We start from the raw sequence: 24863 nt of genomic DNA on the forward strand, positions 1-24863 counted from the left end.
TAAATTAATTATATTATAGGGTGGAAAATGTGTTTTATACAGTTTATACAAAGAGACAAACACTGAATCCAAAAGCCTTTTATTTCTATTAGACAGAAGATCAGTGTTTCAACAGTGAAGCTCAAATCTGTGTTTTAAATCCTGAATGAAGCAGAAGAAAGTGAGCTGAGTAAAGCAGAGGCTGGTGGTCCTCACTGCTCAGTGTCCTGCTCTCTCCTCAGTGTCCTGCTGACAGTAGGCTGGAGGTGCTTGGTGGTCTCACAGGTCACTGTGTTCTTCAGCCACTGCTCCTCCTGGAGGGTCAGGGTGCTGCTCCAGCTGTGGAGGCCGTGGTCCTTCTGCAGAAGCCCGGGACTCTGTCTGACCCCCGAGCTCCAGCTGCTCCCACCCACCTTCCAGCTCCGCCTCCAGTCTGAGGGAAGCTCTTGTTGGAGAAACACAGGAGTGTGGCCTTCACCTGCTGCAGCTCCACACTGGAGGGGGCGGGACCTTGAGGGTGGGGGGCGGAGTCACACCTAGGAGACACACCCACCTACCACTGCCCCACCACACACACACAGAGGCAGGAACAGGTGTGTGTTCAGAGTCTCACTTCTCTTATTCTGTACAGAGCTGATCTGAGTTCAGTGCTGCATTAAACCGTTTGATCCTCTAATTATAAACTACTGTACAATTTAAACTCTCCCTCAGATTCATCTGTAGTTACTGATCTCAAAATATGTCTGATTTTAAGAAGAGCTTTAATGTTTCAATTACCAGCAAATAAATCTTCAGAGACACTTAATAAACAAACTTTATAATATTAACATAAACATGAATTCAGATCCTACACAGAAACTAATGATAATAAATAATAACAATAATACATATAAACACAGTCTAAATCTAATTAATGTAAATGAAAGTATGTGTCAGTGTTTATAATAAGCAGATCTGTGATTGTTCAGCATGAGAATGAGAACCACAGTGAAAGTGCTGCACTGAGAGACTCCAGTCAAGAACAGATCTTTTACTGCTGAAATAAAGTCAGTAATTAGAGGCAAATTGAGCAAATTTACTGAATCATTTCCACTTTTATTAACAACACTTAGTGGTGGAAACCAGTCTAGCAGCAGGTCTGGATTCAGGCTGAGTGGTGGCTCTCTGCCTCCCTCCTGTGGGGGGATGCCAGCTCTAATTTTTCAGTGTAAAGAGAGACTTTTAGCAGTAATGCTGCCTGTTTTTTTCTTTCTTATATTAATAAAGTACAATGTTTAATTTATTTGACTGTTGTTTCTATTTGGTTTTGATTGTCAGCTACTGGGAGATTATCATTAATTTATTAAATTAATCTAGCCCTTGGTTACTCTTACAAAAGAATGACTGGTTTTTACTATGATTTTATATAGTAACTATAGTTATTGCAATCCTACCCTGAACTACTAGGGTTCCCTTTATCCACTATGTTTAATCAGTGATACTGCTATAGTAATGCTATTGTAGTTCATAGTTATTATGTGGTAAACTGTGATTCTACCATGAAATACTGTGAGACCCAACTGTGTCTGTTCATAATTACATATATAATGAAATAATCTTAGATAAAGCTGTGTTTCTTTTGTTTCATAGAGAGATGCCTCTTAGCTGAAATATTCAGCAGAGTTACTGGTGAGACTCTTTAACTGGAAGACTTATTGTGTTTTTGCTGTAACACAAACTATTCCACTTATCAGCTCGGCATCAAAGCCTTCACTCCAGTGAAGAACACACACTTTACAACCTACAGTGGAAGATTTGGAGGCTCTATATCAGGGGTTCCCAAACTTTTGCAACTCACTGCCTTGCAATTTAAAACAAATACAGCACAACCATTACTTTGTCAGTTCCTTTTTCTGTACATGTGAATAGAGTTTCGATCGGCCCAAAAAATCCAACCCTACTGGAACCTGTTCTGCATTCATTATCCAGATGTTATTTGAATTTATAAAAGCTTCATTACTGTATTCAGTATCTAACTGTATAAATTGAGCATTATAGCCATATTACTGCATTCGATATCCAGATGTTATAAGTATTTTTGTTGTTGTGCACCATCTGTGTGACCCTAAACAATAAGGTTCACCTTATGAGTTGCAATGTTTATTTTTCTAAACTGTAATTAAAAACATATCATACTAACAATATAGTAATGTTGGGCAATGAAGTTTGAGACAAAATAAATAATTTATGCAGATTCTTCAAAAATGTTAAGTAAATACCATATAATAGATAGATCATAGATATAATAGGAACTGGGCTCAGGCTCTGTATAAACTGGTCTTTGGCGGCACCGTGTGGCCGCTGTGTGCAACTGCAGCTGCTGTAGTGGTGCGCAGTCTGGTATTATCTGATATAACAGGGGGATATAATAGGAACTGGGCTCAGGCTCTGTATAAACCGGTCTTTGGCGGCACCGTGTGGCCGCTGTGTGTAACTGCAGGTGCTGCTGTAACCGGAAGCAGCAGTGTTTGAATATAAATATGAGTATGGCTGGGCCGGGCGCGCGGCCCGCGCTGCTGTGCGCTGCGGCTTTAATGAACTTTATATTGGTGTTCGGTACCGGAGCGGACCTCGTTAGATTCCTCTCTTTCCGCGCCGTTTATCACAATATCACGGGCGGAGCGCCGCTGTGCGGAGGTGAGTTCAGCCTTTACCCACCTAAATAACTACCTAACTACCCAACCTCACCTCCTACTGACCTGTTTATACAGTAAAACCCCACAAATATCCGTTTACAGCGCGTTAAAACACTCTTACACACTGTTTACACCGCGGAGCAGCGCTAATCCGCTCTATTCTCATTAATAATATCTATATTAACCGGATAAATAAAGAGAATAGATCAGAGTGTAATAAATTAATCACTCAATCAATCATTCAATCAATTAAATGTTATAATCAGGTTAAACTAAAAAGAGAAACTAATATAAAAAATGCATGTAAAAGCACTAAAAACAAAACAAAAAAGATTAGGGCTGTGCAATATTGGAGAAAAAATCACATTACTATATTTAATTGTTCTGCGGTATATATTGGGATATTAAAAATACTTTTCTCCAGATTTCCTCAGATGGCAATGATTTAACATATACCTCACAGTAATGTGTTCCACCAAAAAGGTGTAAATAAAAAAACAAAACCATTCATTACTCTGTAGATAGAAGTATAAATACTAGAATTCAAAATACTTCTGTAGAAGTTGAAGTATCAACTCAAGCTTTTTACTCTTTATTTAAAAGTGTTAAAGTACTAGTTTTGAAACTACTTAAAATATAAAAGTAAAAGTAATGTAGGGGAAAAAATACCATTAAGGACAAAAGCTTAGGCTGTGGGGCGAGTTCAGCTTTTCAATTTTTTCAAAATCGATCAACCTGTATTTTCACTCCAGAAACAGAGATGATCCTTAAATACAGTAAAATCAACAAATAATACCAAAAACAATAATCAAGATTTTATGAAGATAAAAGGAAAACTAGTATAATCTAATAAAAATAAAAGCAGTTGCAATAATTTAAGTGTGAACATGTAAAGTGGACAAGCTTAAATCTGTTAAAACAGTCAAATGAAAAGATTATAAATACAGATAAGTAATATAGGTAATTAAAATAGTAGATGTATAAATTATAATGACCCAATAATTTACCCATATAGCATAATTAACCCAACACCCATTCTTAATATGCAGAGCTATAAGTTACAAATATATATGTAAGAAATATTTTTATATATTTCTAACAGTATATTACTCTTATAAATATAAATAATATTTACTGTTCACTGATAAAGATTAATTACCAAATAAACTCTGTCTTAATGTTCTGAGTCACAGTTAAGACTTTCCAACAAATAATCATATATCAACCATTTCTCCCTTTTCTTTAGAAATCTGATATTTTCTTTATTATTGTAAGTTATTTAATTTAAAATAAAAAAAAAGATTAAGTGTAAATAAAGTTTTAATAATAATAAAAACTAAAAGCAGTAGATAATAAGGTTGCACGATACCGTATCAGTTTGCACAATACAGATATAAATACACAAGCCAGCTACCTAAATAACAATCTGATTAATTAATACTTGCCCAAGTAACAGTCTTAAACCTCTTAACGTGCCCTGGCCCACCGGCGGCCCAGAAAAATATCATAATTAATATCTGGCGGGGGGTGGTGGGGACTCTTAAAGAAACAGTGCATATTTTTTTTTTCCTATAGGAGTACAGAATGCAGAAACACATTCTTTACTGCAAAATAAGTTATAAAATTAGTAGTTTTTATTCTTATAAATGTTCCAGTCCTTTGGAGAAATAAAGGACTATCCCAGGAGCAGATAATTCATCAAATTTTATTTGATTTTATTTTAACTTTTATACTTTTTAGTTTTGAAACCAGAACTTTTACTATTTTACTTGAGTAAAAGTTAATACTTGAGTTGATGCTCCAACTTCTACAGAAGTATTTATATTTTAAACTCTAGTATCTATACTTCTACCTACAGAGTAATGAATGTAAACACTTTTGGCACCTTTGTTCCTCTTCCTTATCCTGACCCAACTCTTCCTCTCTCCCTTGTCCTGGTTTAACTCCACCTTTTCCTGGAGTAACTATTACTTTCCCTCCATCCAGAGATATTTTCTCTCTCTCTCTCTCTCTCTCTCTCTCTCTCTCTCTCTCTCTCTCTCTCTCTCCCCAAATGTGCTCCAATAGCTACACTGGCCACACTCAGTCCAAAACAAAAATACCCTTTTTTATGTGTTCATGTCACTGACAGCATTATGTCTAATGCTAAAATCCAGTTCCAGCTCTGATTGGCTTATCATAAAATTTTATTTATTATTAATAATTTGTAAATTCAAAATTGATTATTAGTTATAATAGATTTACACATGCTATTGTTGTAAAAACAGCAGTTATATTCTGTGTTTAAGGTTTGTAACATGATATATTTAATTTTAGCATGCTGTATTAAAGCAATTGTAAATAAGATAAGAAAAATCCAGAACTGTGTTAGTGGATAATTTAGTTTGTTAATAAAATGTAAGCATGTATAAAACATGCTAATTGAATACATATTGTGTGATCGCTACATGAACTGTATGAACAGTTTAGTCCACAACAGACAGATGTTGAGTTAAGCGTATTTAGAGTTTTGAAAGTGTGAATACAGATCAGATAAAAGCATGTTAGTGATTGTAAAAAACTGTAAATAGACCAGAGCTCATGTGGAGCAGATGATGAATGATGAGATAAGAGGAAGCTCTCTGCCTCCCTCTGGTGGTGGAAACCAGTCTAGCAGCAGGTCTGGATTCAGGCTGAGTGGTGGCTCTCTGCCTCCCTCCTGTGGGGGGATGCCAGCTCTCCCTCACAGCTACTGTCTGTAATGATCATGTTTGCAGTGTAAAGAGAGACTTTTAGCATTAATGCTGCCTGTTTATTTCATATATTAATAAAGTGCAGTGTTTAGTTTACTTTACTGTTGTTTCTATGTGTTGATTTTCTAGTACAGTCTATTGGCTGATCAGCTACTGGAAGCTCATCATTAATCTATTAAATTAATCTAGCTCTTAGTTACTCTTACAAAAGAATTACTATGGTTTTACTATGATTTTATATAGTAACTATAGTTATTACATATATAACCATAACATTACTCTGAACTACTGTGGTTCCTTATGATCACTATGTTTAATTAATGATGCTGCCATAGTTTTACTATTGTAGTTTATAGTTATAGACAGAGTTATGTGGTATCTGTGATTCTACCATAAAACACTGAGACACATAATGCTGATCAGGACACTGGCTGTTCAGCCATTCTATAGTATAGTTATTATACAGTTATTATACAGTTATTACACAGTTATTATACAATAATTACACAGTTATTAATGATCATCTCTTTAACTACCCGGATGATTTATGGTGAATATATTATTAACATATTGAAATGTGACACTGCTGTGATTTTAATATGGTATCATACGGTACAGTTGTTATTCTCCTAATGAAATAATTATAATAATTACAGTGGCTTGCAAAAGTATTCACACCCCTTAAACTTTTTCACATTTTATTACCTTACAACCACAATCCTAAATGTAATTTATTGAGATTTTAAGTGATAGACCAACACAAAGTATCACATAATTGTCAAGTGTAACGAAAATGATACATGGTGTGACGTACAAAAGTATTCAGCCCCCTTTACTCTAAAACCCCTAAATAAAATCCAGTGCAATCAGTTGCCTACACAAGTCACTTAATGAGTTAATAGAGTTAATCCAGCTGTGTGTAATTTAGTCTCAGTATAAATACAGCTGTTCTGTGAAGGCCTCAGTGGTTTCTTAGAGAACACTAGTGAACAAACAGCATCATGAAGACCAAGGAACTCACCAGACAGGTCAGAGATAAAGTTGTGGAGAAGAAGTTTAAAGCAGTGTTAGATTATAAAAACAAGCTTTAAGCATTCCAAGGAGCTCTGTTCCATCAAACCATCATCTAAAAATGAGTGAAAAAGTATTCTACAACTGTAGGAGCAAGTATAAATAAGCTTAACTATACCTGTGAAAGAATCAGACCTGTAAACGTATATTAACATGTCTTGCAGTCATTAACATCATATAGACAAACACAGGGTAAGACCGGCATTAGTATTGGATTTTATATACCCTGCATTCCAACCCTCTGCTATTGACCTGTAGAACTACATTAAACACTGCCAAAGAGAGCAGTGTAAATTCCACCCACAGAGAACACTGATAGTTCTACTGAGCTCAAGAAGAGACCTGAATATTCATCACTTTCTCACTCTGTTACTCAAAAATGTGCATGAGCAGCTCCATATACTGATTTGTGGGATACTGTACATGATTTGTGGCTGTCAGGGAGACACTATTAATATGCAGGAGAATCCTGCGACTCACAGGATCTGTAAAATCTCTGAGTTAAAGATGAATAAATAAATCTCTCTGTTACATGTGTGGAAGAAAATTTCTGAATCCTGCAGTTCATTATTACTCAGGTTCAGTTCTCTCAGAGTTGAGGTCAAATTAGTGTCTTCATGAATAATAATCTGATATTGCAAACAAAAAAAGAGAACACCTTAACGTTTTTCAGCTGTAATATTTTTTTAGGATAAATCTTTTGCAACACCAATTTTTCTTTGTGTTTTGCCTTCTATTTTTCTATTTGCAATATATTCCCTCCTTTGTATTCCTACGTTTCGTTCCTACTTTATTATTTATTCCTACTTTTTGATGTGAGGTCATGGGGAGAGGAGAGGGGCGTGGCTATGGAGGATGAACGTCATCAGCTGCAGCCTCTGTAGCTATATGTATTGCTGGAGGCCGGCCAGTTCATCCGGCCTTCCTGACCGAGCTAACCAGCAAGAGCTGAACAACAGCTATGTACAGTTCATAAGTTAATGCTAATAATTAATTTTACATAGACATTATCATTAAATTATATAATATTGTTGTTTTGAGTTGTTAAATTGAGCACAAGGCTGAATTTGGCTTCTTCTTCACCAGTATGTTTGCTGCAGTTATATGCGGCCACCTGTAGACTGCTCATTTTAACAGGAAAAAGCAAAAAAAAAAAAAACAACGCTGTGCAAACACACTGAATAAAAAGGAAAAACACAGAAAGACGTTGAAGTTTATTTTAGACTTCAATATAATATGGATAAATTAAGATAATAAGACAGAATATAAAAAAATAATGTTTTACTCTCCATGGGAATTAGGCTGTTCCAGGAACTTAAATACAGATACACACAAGTACACACCTCAGAAAAATTGAATTAAAAAAAAAACAAAGGAAGACCAGAATGTGATATTATATATTTTTATTTTCACGTCAGCATTAAAGACCCCAATTTGACTCCATAGTTTGAGCTGAGAGCCACCCCAGTTGGCAGCAATGAATTAACCCCTAGTGGCCATTCTGCCGGGGGGACTCGGCAGACATTTTGCTGTAAACAAATAAATATGTATAGGTTTTTGCAGTGAAATCACTCTGATATGATGGGGTGGCACTTGTGGCTGTGTATGTGGTGTGTGTGTGTGTAAGTGCAGTGGTGTTGTGTCTGTGTGCAGTAGTGTGTGTGTGTGTGTGTGTGTTTGTGTGAGTGTGTGTTTGTAAGAGTGTGTTCAGTGAGTGGGGGAGGTTTTCATACAGAATCAAAACCACTAACTTAACTCTAACTTTTATCATCTTAAAATATCATATACACCTGCACCAATTACCAAATACAGTTTAAACCAGAATAAAACTGTTTTATATATGTTAACTAGCTTACTCACCCAAGATGAAGACAATCTATTTTTCACTGGTGTATTTAAATAATAAAATTCCCCATTGAAATTTAATCCACCAGGGTTAAGAAATAAAAAATAATATACAGTTTTCCATTCAGCCACAGATATTCTCTTCTAAATCCATCACACTTTGTTTTTCATAAATTAAACTTTTACATTAAAAAAGCCACTCAGAAAAATATGCAGCACCATTCAAACTGTGCATGAACTCTAAGCCTTATCCACTTTGATTGACATCCACATCATCCAATAACAGAGACTTTCAGCTTTCATATGAGCCACTCTGAGACACAATAGACCAATCAGAGCCCAAAATAAAGCCATGCGTATCCACCCACTCCGCCCCTACCGGAGAAACTCTGGCACAGCCCCACATTTACGCAACGGCTGTAGGCACGATATCATTGTTCTGGAGGCTGTCAGTCAGTGAGTTTATGCGGATCAGCAGTAAGCCAGGACTTTAAAACTTATCAGAAGTTTAGCAGGAGCTGTTTGTATGTGTATATAGTTTGATATCATCATGTACTATGAAGATATGAAGATTTGTGTGGGAAAACAAAAGGTGATTCAATTATTTCTTTGAAACAAAAAAGTATTAAAATAGAAAATCAATAATAGGTTATTTTATTTACCAAATAGTGAAAAACCACCCGGGTACATTGTGTTTAAAAACATATATACTAAGCTGAACTAAGGGAGCTTTAAAATAAGTGAAAATTTCATTTTATGGCCACTGTGATAAGAGGTTAAAAGAAAAGTTATAATGGCCAATTTGACATTTAAGAGAGTAAATCATAGCAGACACGCTCTGTTTGCTGATTTTGATGATCTTACTTCAGTGTCTCCAGTTTACAGTGTAGTAGTACATATTTGAGACAATTATGCTTTATTGCATAACAAATATATAAACATGATTATTTAACATAGATCTAGTAAACATAACTATTGTGTAGAACAGTTCATGTAGAAATTGAAAAAAGAAAGATTATTCAGGGAATTAAAGTATAGTACTGTGATTATATTTATGTAAAAGTCTAGATTTTTATCTCTTTAACTGTAACTAATGAAACTGTAACTACACTAATGAAAAAAATGTCCTACTGACTCACTGCTGTGGTTCCCTTATGTCAAAACAGTTCCTTGTGGTGCAACAATGACAAAAAAATCGTAATATTTTATTGGATCAGGACGTTTTGATCAATAAGTACAAATATTGAGGAGTATTTTCCCTTTCATTTTTTATATTCTTTTATTCTGGAATATCAAAAGTTTTCATCTGCTGCTAGTTTTAATAGTTCACTATTTTGTGTTTGTGTGTGTGTGTGAGAGAGAGAGGGTGAGATGCTCTGTTTGGTGTATTTTGATGATCTTACCCCAGTTTCTCCAGTTTACAGTGTGAACTCTTTAGCCCAGCAGAGAGCAGCTTCACTCCTGAATCCTGCAGTTTACTATAACTGATTAACAGATCTCTCAGAGTTGAGGAGTTTGAGCTGAGAGCTGAAGCCAGATCTGCACAGCTTTTCTCTGATAGATTACAGCAACCCAGCCTGAGAGAGAAATGATAATCCATTAGAAACACTGACATATAAACACACATACCTTAGGAAGGAGGTGTAGTAATATATATTTGAGACAGTTATCTTTATTGCATAACATATATATATTCATGTTTATTTAACGTGGATCTAGTAGATATATCTATCGTGTAGAACAGTTCATGTAGAAACGAAAAAGAAAGATTATACAGTATTGTGATTATATTTATGTAAAAGTCAAGATTTTTCTTTTTTACTGTAACTAATGAAACTGTAACTAAACTAACAAACACATTTCTTACTGACTCACTGCAGTGGTACCCCTTATATGAAAACAGTATCTTATGGTGCAACACTGACAAAAAAATATATATATTATTGTATCAGGATGTTTTGTTCAATAAGTACAAATAATTAGGAGTATCTGTCCTCAATTTTGATATTCCTTTGTACTGGAATATCAAAAGTATTCATCTGCTGCTAGGTTAAATAGTTTACTATTGTGTGTGTGTGTGTGTGTGTGTGTGTGAGATGCTCTGTTTGTTGTATTTTGATGATCTTACTCCAGTTTCTCCAGTTTACAGTGTGAACTCTTCAGTCCAGAAGAGAGTTTCTTTACTCCTGAATCCTGCAGTTTATTATTACCACCCAGGTACAGTTCTCTCAGAGTTGAGGAGTTTGAGCTGAGAGCTGAGGCCAGATCTGCACAGCTTTTCTCTGATCGATTACAGTTCCACAGCCTGAGAGAAAAATGATAATCCATTAGAAATACTGACATATAAACACACACCCCTTAGGAAGGAGGTGTATTAGTACATAGAACACTTTTTAACAGAGAACATGTTAGTCAGTGTATTTCTCTTTATAAGGGTAAAATTTGAATAATATTATTTAGTATTGTTAAGTGAGAAATCTATATTTATGTGCATATGGTCAGGGGTAGTTTTATTCCTTTAGGTTTTAAATGGTTCTGTTGAACCACACTTCAAAAGTAATGTCTGGTTTTCTTTTTTTTTGGCCCACTGCCACCCCCCTCTTCGGAGGACTATTAATACTTTATTGGTTATTCATTTATTTGTTTAATTTATATATACATATATACATTTAATATAGTTGGGGGGTTCAGGGTTGGAGGGATTGAGATTGCAGAAGGGGGTACAGGGGGAGAAAACAAACAAGCAGACAAAAAAAAGAAACAAAGAAAAGAAAAAAAACTGTAATGTTCGAATTAGATGTGTCCAAATTGGCTCTGAATCAAATTGGTGGGTTCTGAGTGTCTAAAGAGAGAGATATTCTGTTAGTAGATTTTTCCAGTGATTGATGTTAATGTTATTTTTTGTTTTCCAGTTTATGAGGATGATTTTCTTAGCGATGACTTGTGACATCAAGAATATTCTATTGTTTTGTGGTGTTGTATTAGTGGTTGGTGTGTCTCCCAGTAGGCAGAGTGATGGTGTTGGGTGGATTTGGGTGGTGAGGGCATGAGATAGGAGGGTAATAACTTCTTTCCAGAACTGGTTAATCGGTGTGCAGTGCCACATAGCGTCGATATAATTATCAACTGTGTTTTGATTGCAGTGTGTACAAATTAGTGAGTTTGTGAATCCCATTTTATAAATTTTGTGTGTGGTGTAGCGAAATCGGTGGATAACTTTTGTATAATATATTTTGTATAATATAATAATATTTGTTGTAGTAAAGATAAGAAAGTCTGAGATTGGTGTAGGCAGGTCTAATGTGATTGGCTGATTTTTGAACAGATGAGAGTAGGGCTGTCGCGGTGAAAGAATTTCCCCTGCGGTTCTATATGGTGGCTCAACACGGCGATATGCGGTATGATGCGATATGTCCCCCTTGCAGTACCCGTGGGCGCCCGGGGAGGCCACAGGTTGAAAACCACTGCTTTATTGTATTTATTGTTAAGGAAAGTACATACGTGTAAGTACATATCTGAACATATCTGGCTTAAAGACGAAATGCTCCCAAACCAGCGACGTCGCGTTAAGTTTTTTGACCAGAGTAGCTTCCATAGTCTCCATCTTCGAAAAAAAAGAGACTCTAGACCACCAGCCCCAGATGACAACAGGGGGTTGATAGGAAAATTACATAAACTCTTGTGCAGGCATTGAAATGTAAAACAAGAGGCCCTCCCGTAGGGAAAACGCCAATATCGCGGTTATGCGGTTAAGTCCCCTACGCTGCGATTTTCTCGTCAATATCGCGATATTTCTATATTGCAGTTATTGCGACAGCCCTAGATGAGAGATCTTAACTGGTGGTATTGTAAAAATTGAGTGCTCCCAATGCCGTATTTCTGGGTTAATTGTGGTAGTGACATTAAGATAGTATTGTGATACATGCGTTTGAGGCGTGTGATCCTCTTTTCGATCCAAGGTGGGAAGTTTAGTGTTTTTTTATCCATGATAAAGTCCGGGTTGTTCCAGATGGGGAATGACTGGTTGGTGTGAGTACAGAGTTTGTTATCTTGAGAAAATAATGGTGGGAGTTTGGTGCCTCTAGGCCGCCATGCGATTTTGAATTCTGTAACGTGGTGAGACTGATTCTGGGTGGTTTATTTTTTCAGTAATATTCAATTATTGTGGTATTTAGAGTTTGAAACCAGGTGGGTGGGGGCTGAATGGGAATCACTGAAAATAAATAATTGATTTTTGGTAATACTGTAATTTTAATTGTAGCAATTCTGCCAGCAAGTGAAAGGAGAAGTGTTGTCCAATGGCGGAGATCGTCATTTATTGTTTTATTTAATAAGTTGTTGGATTGTTTCTTTTATTGAAATAACAGTTTTTTGTAGAAATAGTAAGATATCTTCTGACTATAGACTGATTTTATGTTCCATGTTGGGTGTTTGGATTCCTTTAATGTTTGTGTTTTGACATATCGCTGCTGATAGTGGTTCTATGAAGATAGAGAATAGATAAGGAGAGAGTGAGCATCCTTGTCTAGTCCCCCGGTGTAGTGTGAAAGGTTGTGATATTACCTCATTGGTGTTGACTATGGCCTTAGGTGCAGTGTATAAAATCTGTATCCAATTAATAAATGATTCTCCAAACCCGAGTTTGTGCAGTGTGGTGAATAAATTTCCAGTTCACTCTATCAAAGGCTTTCTCTGCATCCAGGGTTACACCTGCTGTTGGTATGTTCTGGTGAGAGGTGTAATCTATTATGTTCACTAATCTGCTCATATTGGTGGATGAATGTCGACCCTTGAGAAATCCAGTTTGATCAGGGTGTATTAAATTTTGGATTATTGTTTCTATTCTGTTGGTTAGAACCTTGCTGATTATTTTTGTGTCTGTGTTTATTAATGATAAGGGTCTGTAGCTGGATGGTAGGGTAGGGTCTTTGTTTGGTTTAAGGTGAAGGGAGATGATTGCAGTATTCATGTTTGTTGGTAGTTTTGCATTTTGTTTAATTTCTGATATTCTGTAAAACAGTTGAGATAGGGATGACCAAAAGTGTTTATAAAACTCAGCAGGGAATCCGTCAGGTCCTGGTGCTTTATTGTAAGGAATGTGTTTTAGGGCTTTGTAGAATTCTTCTGGAGATAAGGGAGTTTAATGTGGTCCAAGGAAGTAACTTATTTCATCTAAGTTGGTTTCATTGCCTGATGAATATATATTTGACTTTAAAGGTGTCATTAATTTCATCAGGTGTCTGTACTATTTCCCCTGCTGAGTTTTTTATGGTTGGAATAATTGTTTTTTCTTTATTAAGCTTAATGAGATTTGCCGATTTATTTTATTATTCAGTGTGTTCATGTCTCAATCTTTGTAATAGGAATTCCGTTTTCTGTTTGTCAATTTGTTTAGATCATATCTAAGTTTTATAAGTTCTTTTTTGCTTTTATTCAGATAGGTTACCTATTTAGTTTTTTAATTCTAACTTTACCTCATGTTTTTGTATCTTTCTTCTTTTTAAATGGAGCATATGATAGTCTCCCATAAAAGTGTTGGTGATATGTCTGGAGAATCATTTATTTCTAGAAATGATGCCCACTCTCTTTTTATAAAGCTGTTGTATTCTTGATTATTAAGTAGTGATGTGTTAAAGCGCCATGTAAAGGTCTGTTTATGTTGTTGGTTTGAATTCCATATCATTGAGACAGGTGCATGGTCACTTATTGGGATAGGGTGAATTTGTATATGTTCAATGTTTGCCAAAATTGAATTACTAAGTAGAAGGAATTTCAGATCATTTCTCTCCTCTAAACAGTTCAGTTTTAGTTCAGCAATATTCTTGGGATATCTGGTGTGAATTGCTCTCTTGAGGTCATGATGCCACAGCATCTCAATTGGGTTGAGGTCAGAGCTCTCCACAAGGCGTATTTTCTTTTGTTGATTTACTTCTATGTTTTGGGTCGCTGTCCTGTTGCATCATCCATTCTCTGTTGAGCTTCAGTTGGAGGACTAATAGTCTTAATTTTTTCAGCAAAATGTCTTGGTAAACTTGGGAATTATTTTTTTGGTTGATGACAGCAATCCATCCAGGCCCTATGGTAGCAAAGCAGCCCCAAACCATGATGCCCCCTCCACCATATTTCACAGTTAGGATGAGGTTTTAATGATGGAATGCTGTGCCTTTTTTTCTCCACACATAGCGTTGTGTGTTCCTTCCAAACAACTCAATTTTGGTTTCATCTGTCCAGAGTATATTTAGCAAGTACTGCTGTGGAACATCCAGGTGCTCTTTTGCAAACTTTAAATGTGCAGCAATGTTTTTTTTTTAGCTTCTTCAGTGGTTTCCTCCCATGAATTTCATCCTTATTTAATGTTTTCCTTATTATAGATTTGTCAAAAAAACATGTTAGCATGTGCCAGAGATTTCTGTAAGTCTTAAGCTAGAGCTGGGCGATTAATTAATTTTATAGATTAATTCGAATTTACAGTTAAGGACGATGTGTTTTTATGTAAATCGATTTTCTCTGAGCTCCGTGATCTGGAGTTGGTCAGTTTTGCGGCGTTGGACGTAGACCAAACAGGTCCACACGCCTCGTGTGTTTCAACCGATTCTAAACGAAGCAGCGCGATCAATTTATATCTACATCTTAAACAGAAGCAACTTGTTTTCTATTTTGTAAGTTTTATCAAAACGGGCACCATTTTATTTCTTTCTATTTGTTTTTTGAGGGTTGGTTTATTTATTTATTTTTTTACGTTTGAGGATGCATTGTGTCAGTGCCTAAACTTGTACCTTTGCTTGTTTCTTGTTGCCCTTTAACCATAAAGGGGACATTTAAGTGAAAACTAAATAAATAAAAACTAGTTTTTAACCATATTTATATTTATATATTTTTTTTTATTGAAGTTTTTTTTGGGCCATATCGCCCAGCTTTATCTTCAGCTGACACTCTAGGATTCTTCCTCACCTCACTGATCATTCTGCACTGTGCTCATGCAGTCTTTACAGTATGACCATGCCTAGGGAGAGTAGCGACAGTGCTGAACTTTCTCCATTTGTAGACTGTCTGTCTTACCGTGGACACATGAACATCAAAGCTTTTAGAGATACATTTGTAACCCTTTTCAGCTTCATGCAAGTCAACAATTCTTGAACATAGGTCTTCAGAGACCTCTTTTGTGCGAGGCATGATTCACATCAAGCAATGCTTCTTAAGAACAGCAAACTCAAAACTGGTGTGTGTTTTTATAGGGCAGGGAAGCTTTAACCAACACACCCAATCTCATCACATCCTGCCTCCAATTAGCTCTTAGAAAAGAGTTCACATACTTTTTCCCCCTCACTGTGAATGTTAACATGTTGTGTTCAATAAAACCATGCAAACATATCATTTTTAAGCAGACTGTGTTTGTCTATTGTTGTGACTTAGATGAAGATCAGAACACATTTATTGACCAATTTATGCATAAATCCATGAAATCCCAAAGAGTTCACATATTGTTTCTTGCAACTTTATCAACATTGTGACTATATGATTTGCAACTATTGTGTCTGTATCTTATTTTAACTAAAGTGTGCCAACGTATTTAAGTTTATCTCTACTTCACTGTAACTAAGAAAACTTCTCTTTGAATAAAAAGGTTTTACAGTTTCACTGTTAATAGAGTGGTTATCTCATGGCTACATCTTCAAAACCTTTTAGATTTGTAACTTTTAAAAATATATTTCTCAATATTTAATTGGATGGGGATTATCAATAAATATTATAAATATTACAAAAAAACGTATGCAGATAAGGAGCAGGATCTTAAAGTAACCTTTCTCTTTAGAAATAAATAAAAAAAGTAGGAAAAAAGGAAAAGTGTAGGACGCATAGTCAGAGCTTGACTTTTTAGGAGTGTTCAAGCACCCGCAAATTGCGTGTCAAAACAAGTAAAAGTGAGAGTAAAAAGTAGTTTTTTGTTGTTTTTGTAGAAGAACATTGTTTTTGCTAAGATGATATTTTTCAGTTTGGCTCCACTTCTCCACCTGGTAGCTGGATGCAGCACACCTGATTAATTTGCTTAAGAGAACAATTGTGTGTGTGTGTGTGTGTGTGTGTGTGTGTGTCTGTGAAGGTGAGATGGTCTGTTTGTTGTATTTTGATCATCTTACTCCAGTATCTCCAGTTTACAGTGTGAACTCTTCAGTCCAGCAGAGAGCAGCTTCACTCCTGAATCCTGCAGGTTATTCTCACTCAGGTTCAGATGTCTCAGAGTTGAGGAGTATATATATATATATATATATGTATATATATATATATATATATATATATATATATATATATATATATATATATATATCTAATACATCTGTTATCAATTAAATATATCTATTGTGTAGGGCTGGCCCGAATTACATATTCAACACTGATTTGTAGCGAATATTCAAATATATATATATATATATGTACAGTATCATTTATTTCACTTCAGTCCTGAATATCTGGAGTGCATTATGTCTCCTTATGTTGTGCTGCATGCACGGACTGCACTGTGTGCTCTGACCCATAAACGTTTTCACTCATGATTTTTTGTGTTTTTACCCGAGATTTTTTATTACCCTAGATTTTTTTGAGTTTTCACCCTGGAATTTCTGCTGCCCCACACCATGGTTTATCCACTGCATAAGCAGGTCAGGAGCTGCTTCACAGCTTCTCCACTGTGAAAGCTGGCCCAGTAAATTGCTGTTTTTGTGTTTTCACACTTTTGCTTAAAAAAAACAAACTAAAAAGTTTGTTCAGAGAGTATTTTATATTCTTAAACATTGTTAATTATATTACAGTAGAGAAAAGTCATTGTAAATTATGTTACTGTTCTTGGTCTATTTCTGTTTAATTATTGTGTAGTGCACAGCCGTATTACTGATTTTGTGTTTTTGCACCTGGGCTATAAGCTCAATATAGATTATTTCACTAGAACCGTCACGCTGCCTCTTCTCCTTCTGTTCTTTAGGTATTGTGTCTAACAGCACTGCTGGTCTTTGCTGTATATTCTGGCTGTTAAGCTGCTGCTTAGTGGCTGCAACTTTAGTGGCTGTTAAATTGTTGTTTTTGTTCATTTCTTTTTTTTTTTGTTCTTTGTTTGGTTTAGTCGCCAATACGCAGTTAATTGACTGATATTTGCGTTTTTTTTTTGTAATATTAGTTTTTTGTTTTTGTACTGCTGTATTTCAATATTTTGATTTTATATTTTAAACAACCTGGATCCTAATTATCATTTTATGGATCATCACCAGTGAAAGCTGTGCGTTACTACCTGAGCAACTCAGCAACTGAGGAATAACCTATACCCGGGAAGATCTGCTACAACTCCGAATGTCCACGATGGGCAGAGTGAAACCACCAGTATCCCTCCCGCCAGAAATTCAGCGGAGGATGAGAGGCAGACGGGGAGGTGTTCGCACCCGGCTAAGGAGAAGGTCCTTCAGACCTCCGCTATCCTCCATCATCCTGGCAAACTGACCATGTGACAATAAAGGCAATTCTGATTCTGATTCTGAAACGTGCGGTCCCTCCGGAACAAAACTGACATATTTCATGCTAAATGCAGTTGGAAAGGTCCTACAAAGAAGCTGGTATCCTAGCTCTGATGGAGACCTGGTTGAATGAGACTGTTCCTGACTCCGAGGTGCATCTTGACAACTTTACCATCTTCAGGGCAGACCGGACAAGGGACTCGAGAAAGGAGTGAGGTGGAGGGGTTTGCTTATATGTCAACAACAGATGGTGCAACAACACCAAAGTCCATGGCCAGGTATGTACACCGAACCTAGAAATGCTGACACTGTCCATGCGACCCTTCCACCTTCCGAGGGAATTCCGTAACCTCGTCATCAGCTGTGTTTACGTACCACCTAGTGCGAACGTCACAACAGCAGCGGAGCAACATGCAGGAGAAATATCCTGATGCTCCAGTGTTTATTATAGGTGACTTCAACAGCTGCAGGCTTGATGGTTCACTACCCTCCTTCAAACAATATGTGGATATTCCAACAAAGATAAATAACACAGTGGACCTGTGTTATGGGAATATTAACAACGCATATGTAGCACAGGCTCATCCACCACTCGGTTCCGGAGACCTTAACGTCATCACCCTACTTCCGCTCTACAGACAGCCTCTGAAACAGGAAAAGCCTGAGACCCACAGTGCCACTCTGTGGTCAGAGGACACCGTTGCAGAGCTGCAATGTTGCTTTGCATGCACAGACTGGAACATCATATTTTGAATTTAGTACAATCATAACTTTTTTTCTGTATATATTTCATTTTTCAGAAAGGAGCATATGGGATCCATTGAGAGCCATTGGTGTTTGCAAGAAGGTGGTCGGAGCCTTTTCCAATAGCTGGAAAAAGAAGAAAGCACTTGCCGATGCACAAGAGCAGCTGAAGCTTCCGGAGCATAAACTCATCACAGAGTCACCAACAAGATGGGGCTCAAGACAGCGCATGATAGAAAGATTCCTTGAACAAGAAAAGGCCATTCATCATGTGTTGGCTGGAGACAAAAAACAAAGGCACCTTGTCCCTACATGGCAGAATGTTGAGGTGCTTGAGGCAGTCAGGAAAGCACTTGGGCCTCTTCTAGAGTTTACAGATGCTCTTTCAGGTGAGAAACTTGTAACAGTTTCTTACCTTAAAACTGTCCTTGCCTTGTTCAACACTGATGTCCTGGTGGTGAAATCTGATGACAGACCTAACCAAAAAAATCAAACAAACCATCCTCGAGTACCTGAACACAAAGTACACAGAGGACTGTGTGGATGAATCTGGCTTCAACACTTGACCACCGGTTCAAAAATCGCTACAATGATGATGACACGATCAAAGCCATTGCGACAACTGCTACAGCAGAACTGGAAACAGCAGAAGACAGCCATACTGCAGGTCCCTCAACAGCTTCAGCTCAGGCACCAGCTGGAGCAGATGATGACACAGGAATGCCAGCAAAAAAGACAAAAAAGTATTTTGCCAGTTATTTCAAGAAAACAAAGGAATCCAAAGAAGGTGAGTCTCTGTACACCATGATTGAAAATGAAATGAAGAGCTACTTGATGATACCTGAAGTGGACAGTGATGTAAATGCAAGAAGTAAACTTCTCCAGACTAGGTAAACTGGCAAAAAAGTACCTGTGCATCCCTGCTTCAAGCAGTCCTTCTGAGAGGGTTTTCAGCACTGGAGGAAACATTGTAACTTGTAACCATGCTGCCATGAAGACGCTGTGGACTAGGGCTGTCCCTAACGATTACTTTTTAAACGATTATTCTAACGATTATTTTTTTCGATTAGTCGACTAATCTATTCATTGAGAAACATATTTAAATAATTATTATTTTACGTTTTAAAGCAAACGATACATTACTATATTTATATATAATAACAACAACAACAACAACAACAACAACAACACAAGCCTACTAAACCAAACCCCACACTTATAATCACTTACATGTACAGCACGTTGTTTAGATCTATAACGCAAAAAATGGATAAGCTCCCATACACCACAACCGTGTGTTGCACTGTTTTCTGTGACCGCTAGATTTTGTGACCACTGGCAAGTAGTTCTCAGCAGACCGGTGCACTGGCCGATTCGAAACGTGTTCGTTTCTAATGTTTACCCCGACTGGCCAAAACGGTTAAGTTTAGGGCTGAGGGTAAGGTGTAGGCATAGAAAGCTTCCGTTTTGCCAATGAACGCTCATAACCGTGAGCACTGGTCACAAAATTCCGACGGTGACAGAAAACGGTGTGACACCGCAGCGCTGACGGCGCTAGCTAAAATAACTTAAGGCAGCTAGCTTAGCTAAACACCTGAACTTATGAATAATGCTACTGTTTCTGGAAACTATATATATAAATATAAACCAAAAATGTATAATTTCTGCCTGTGGCAGGTTTAAAACCTTTGGTAGACAGCCTTAAGTCTTTTTAAGGACACCCGCGGAGACCCTGATGTAAACGGTAACTTACTGTGTGACCCTGTTGACAGTGCTCCTGGATGTTTGCGCTTCAAGTGCTCCTTTTGCACATATGGCAGAGGACCACATTGTTGCCCTTTTGCGTGAAATGCTCCCAAACTTTAGATGCCCGCTGGCGTTTTTTTGTAGCTGGAGATTGCTCTCCGGAGTCTCTGCCCGAACCCGACATGACCCGAGGCCCGCCCGTAAATCCGACCCGGGCTCCAGAAAATAGTCCGAGATGTAGGCGTCTGTTTTTTAATTATATTTTTATTTAAAAAAAAATAACGAAAATAACGAAAAGTGAAACTAAACTAATTTATTTATAAGCGCTGTTTTCACTACCGCAGTTCTACAGCGGGGGTGTTGTGCCGATTCTGTCCGCGAAGCGGGAGTCAGATTCAGCAGAGAGTCGGATTCGGCACAAACGCGGCGGCACCTCGCGGTCCGCGGTGTCAGTTGTAAGCGCTCGCGCTAGCCGCAAAATACGGCAGAAAACACTGAGGGAGCTGCAGAATTATGAATGGGACTAGAATATGAGCACGAGGAGATCAAAGAGAACCTTCACCTGTGAGTAGCTCTCACCAGAACACGCAAATCTCTCTCTCTCTATCTCTCTCTCTCTCTCTCTGTGTCTCTCGCACGTGAACTCCTCCGCGTTTGACCTGCAGAACTGTGTTTAGCTGTTCTTAAAAATCATTTAAATTAAATAATAGTTCTATGCTTCTATGTTACCGTGTTAATTAACATAATTCTGATCATATTTCGCTCATTAAAACAGCCCGAAAACAGCCAGTTGGAATTTTTGGGCCCGATCTAACCTCTAATGCTCTACACAGGCGCCGCCATGTTTACGACACGCCGACGCACGTTATGCAAATCGATGTATTTTTGTAATCGATGACGTCGATTATGTCGACGCGTCGCCCCAGCCCTACTGTGGACAGGCTGGTGTTTTTGTCACACAACTTGAGGTAAATACTAAGAAGTTCAATTAATGTCACAACCGATGATGAAAAAGGCTGCTTTTTTCTAAGACCATTTCCTTTTTGTCTGCAAACTGAGGTTGTTGTTTACAAGTTTGTTATTGGTTTACAAACGCAAGAAAATGTCAGCTCTTTAATTCTTTTTGTGAATGTGCAATACATATTGTTTATCATTTTATTTGTATGCTGCAGAAATTACCAAACAGCAAACACATTGATAAGTTTGTTACGATTTAAATAGCTACGTTCTATATTTCAGTTATTTACAATGGACTTTCATTTTAAAGTGTGTTGAAAAAGCCTGTTACACCTTAGCCCATGTCTGTCTTCTGTTTCTGCCTTATTTTGTCTCTTGTGCTCCTGCCCCTCTGTTTACCTGTCATGTTTCCCAGCCATGTGCTTGTGTTGTTGTTTTTGTACCTGTCTCCACCCTAGCTCCGCCCCAGCCCTGCCCTAGCTATTAGTGTTCTCACCTGTGTCTTGTCTGTAACCCCGCCCCCTCGTCATCCTAGCCCAGGTGTTTCTCACTCTCCTCATGTATTTAAGCCCGTCTGTTTGAATGTTCAGTGTCGAGTCTTTTGTATTTTGTATTTTGTATCCTTTGTATTTTGTATCCAGTATCCAGTATGTATCCTTGCTGCCCGAATGTTTCCTAGTCTTAGTTTCTTAGTCTGTGTTTCTAGTTTGATATCATCCAAGCCTTGTTTTTTGCGTTACCCGCGTTCTGTTTTTTTGTGATTTATCTTGTTTGTTTAAATAAAATATATAATTTGCACTTACGTCCATCCCATCCTCATTCGTAACATAAGACTCGACCAAAAATGGACGTAGCAAAGTGGCAGGCTACGAGGAAGGCAGACCTCGAATATCTCCGGTTCCTCGCCGAGCAAATTCGGGGAGATGAACTGCTCCCGGCACCTCTCCTCGGCTTGGAGCTCGTCAACCCAGCTCCAGCTAAGCTAATTAGCCTGCTAGCTCCACCGCGCTCTCCAGCCCGGCCGGCTTCCAGCTCTCCAGCCCAGCCGACTTTCAGATCTCAAGCCCGGGCGGCTTCCTGCTCTCAAGCCCGGCCGGCTCCCAGCTCTCAAGCCCGGCCGGCTCCCAGCTCTCAAGCCCGGCCGGCTACCAGCTCTCAAGCCCGGCCGGCTCCCAGCTCTCAAGCCCGGCCGGCTCCCAGCTCTCAAGCCCGGCCGGCTCCCAGCTCTCAAGCCCGGCCGGCTCCCAGCTCTCAAGCCCTGCCGGCTCCCAGCTCTCAAGCCCGGCCGGCTCCCAGCTCTCAAGCCCGGCCGGCTCCCAGCTCTCAAGCCCTGCCGGCTCCAAGCTCTACAGCCCTGCCGGCTCCAAGCTCTACAGCCCTGCCGGATTCCTGGTTTTCAGAGCCGCCTCTGACTCTGTGCCCGCGGCTCCGGCCGCCTCTGACTCTGTGCCCGCTGCCTCCCCAGTTCATGTGCCTGGGCTACCCGCCTCTGCTCCTGTGCCTACTCCCAGGTCACGAGCTCCTAGAATCGCCGCGCCTGCTCAAGCTGCACCCGCCGCGCCTGCTCAAGCTGCACCCGCCGCGCCTGCTCAAGCTGCACCCGCCGCGCCTGCTCAAGCTGCACCCGCCGCGCCTGCTCTAGCACCAGCAGCACCCTCTGCCCCAGCTCTAGCACCAGCAGCACCCTCTGCCCCAGCTCAAGCACCAGCAGCACCTTCTGCCCCAGCTCAAGCACCAGCAGCACCCTCTGCCCCAGCTCAAGCACCAGCAGCACCCTCTGCCCCAGCTCAAGCACCAGCAGCACCCTCTGCCCCAGCTCAAGCACCAGCAGCACCCTCTGCCCCAGCTCAAGCACCAGCACCACCCTCTGCCCCAGCTCAAGCACCAGCAGCACCCTCTGCCCCAGCTCAAGCACCAGCAGCACCCGCTGCCCCAGCTCAAGCACCAGCAGCACCCGCTGCCTCAGCTCCAGCACCAGCAGCTCCCGCTGCTACAGCCTCAGCTCCAGCACCAGCAGCTCCCGCTGCTACAGCCTCAGCTCCAGCACCAGCAGCTCCTGCTGCTACAGCCTCAGCTCCAGCACCAGCAGCTCCCGCTGCTACAGCCTCAGCTCCAGCACCAGCAGTGCCTGCCACCCATGTGGTACCCACTGCTCCTGACCCTGCACCCATGGCCCCGTCCGCCTCTGACACTGCTCCCGCTGCTCTGTCCGCCTCTGACCCTGTACCCGCTCCGAGAACTTTGTTTGCCCCCAGGCCTGCTCCCAGGTCATGGGCCCCTAGGCCTGCTCCTAGGCCCCCGGATTGTACCCCTAGCACTGTGCCCAGGCTGGCTCCACTGACTTTCCCACTGACATTTCCTTGGACATTTGCCAGTCCTGGGCACCCTCCTGTGTTTCTGGTCCCTGTGTCTCTCCCTGTTTCGGTCCCTGTCTCAGTTTGTGTCCCTGTTCCCATCTCAGTCTCTGTTTCTGTTCCTGTCCCCGTCACTGTGTTTGTGTCTGTCCCTGTAAATGTATTTGTTCCAGTTCCCCTGTCCAGTTTTGTCCAGTCTCAGCCCCGTGTCCAGCCTCCTGTCCAGCCCTGTGTTCGGTCCCCTGTCCAGTCCCAATCTCCGTCCCCTGTCCAGTCCCAATCTCCGTCTCCTGTTCGGTCCCCTGTCCAGTCTCCGTCTCCTGTTCGGTCCCCTGTCCAGTCTCTGTCTCCTGTCCAGTCCCCTGTTCAGCCATGTGTCCTGTCCCCGTCCCAGTCTACATTCCAGTCTCCATCCCATGTCAAGTTCCCTGCCCGATCTCCGTTCCCTGTCCAGTCTCCGTCTCCTGTTCTGTCCCCTGTCCAGTCTCAGTCCCCTGTTAGGTCGTTTGTTCAGTCTCTGCCCCCTGTCCAGTCTTTTGTCCAGTCCCTGTTCCCTCTCTCTCGGCGCCTCTGGTAGTGGCACCGTTGAGGGGGGGTAATGTTACACCTTAGCCCATGTCTGTCTTCTGTTTCTGCCTTATTTTGTCTCTTGTGCTCCTGCCCCTCTGTTTACCTGTCATGTTTCCCAGCCATGTGCTTGTGTTGTTGTTTTTGTACCTGTCTCCACCCTAGCTCCGCCCCAGCCCTGCCCTAGCTATTAGTGTTCTCACCTGTGTCTTGTCTGTAACCCCTCGTCATCCTAGCCCAGGTGTTTCTCACTCTCCTCATGTATTTAAGCCCGTCTGTTTGAATGTTCAGTGTCGAGTCTTTTGTATTTTGTATTTTGTATCCTTTGTATTTTGTATCCAGTATCCAGTATGTATCCTTGCTGCCCGAATGTTTCCTAGTCTTAGTTTCTTAGTCTGTGTTTCTAGTTTGATATCATCCAAGCCTTGTTTTTTGCGTTACCCGCGTTTTGTTTGTTTTGATTTATCTTGTTTGTTTAAATAAAATATATAATTTGCACTTACGTCCATCCCATCTTCATTCGTAACAAAGCCATTGTTGATTTGTTATTTATCTTTGTGTAGATTTTTTCAAAGAAAATCAGGTGTGCCACATGCCTTGCACATATTTGCACTGATATTTACACTGTTAATTTAAATGTTTTTTGTTATTTGTGTCACGTAAATAAATTGCCTTAAATTGTTTACATTAATA

At 39.6% G+C, this 24863-nt stretch overlaps 1 pseudogene; it reads right to left on the reverse strand.

Annotated features, from left to right (window-relative positions):
* Nucleotides 1–42: 42 nt before the first annotated feature.
* Nucleotides 43–23521, reverse strand: LOC125789891 (Ig lambda-2 chain C region-like; annotated as a pseudogene).
* Nucleotides 23522–24863: the final 1342 nt, after the last annotated feature.

The sequence above is a fragment of the Astyanax mexicanus genome, unplaced genomic scaffold, assembly GCF_023375975.1.
Source record: "Astyanax mexicanus isolate ESR-SI-001 unplaced genomic scaffold, AstMex3_surface scaffold_32, whole genome shotgun sequence".
Lineage (NCBI taxonomy): Eukaryota > Metazoa > Chordata > Actinopteri > Characiformes > Acestrorhamphidae > Astyanax > Astyanax mexicanus.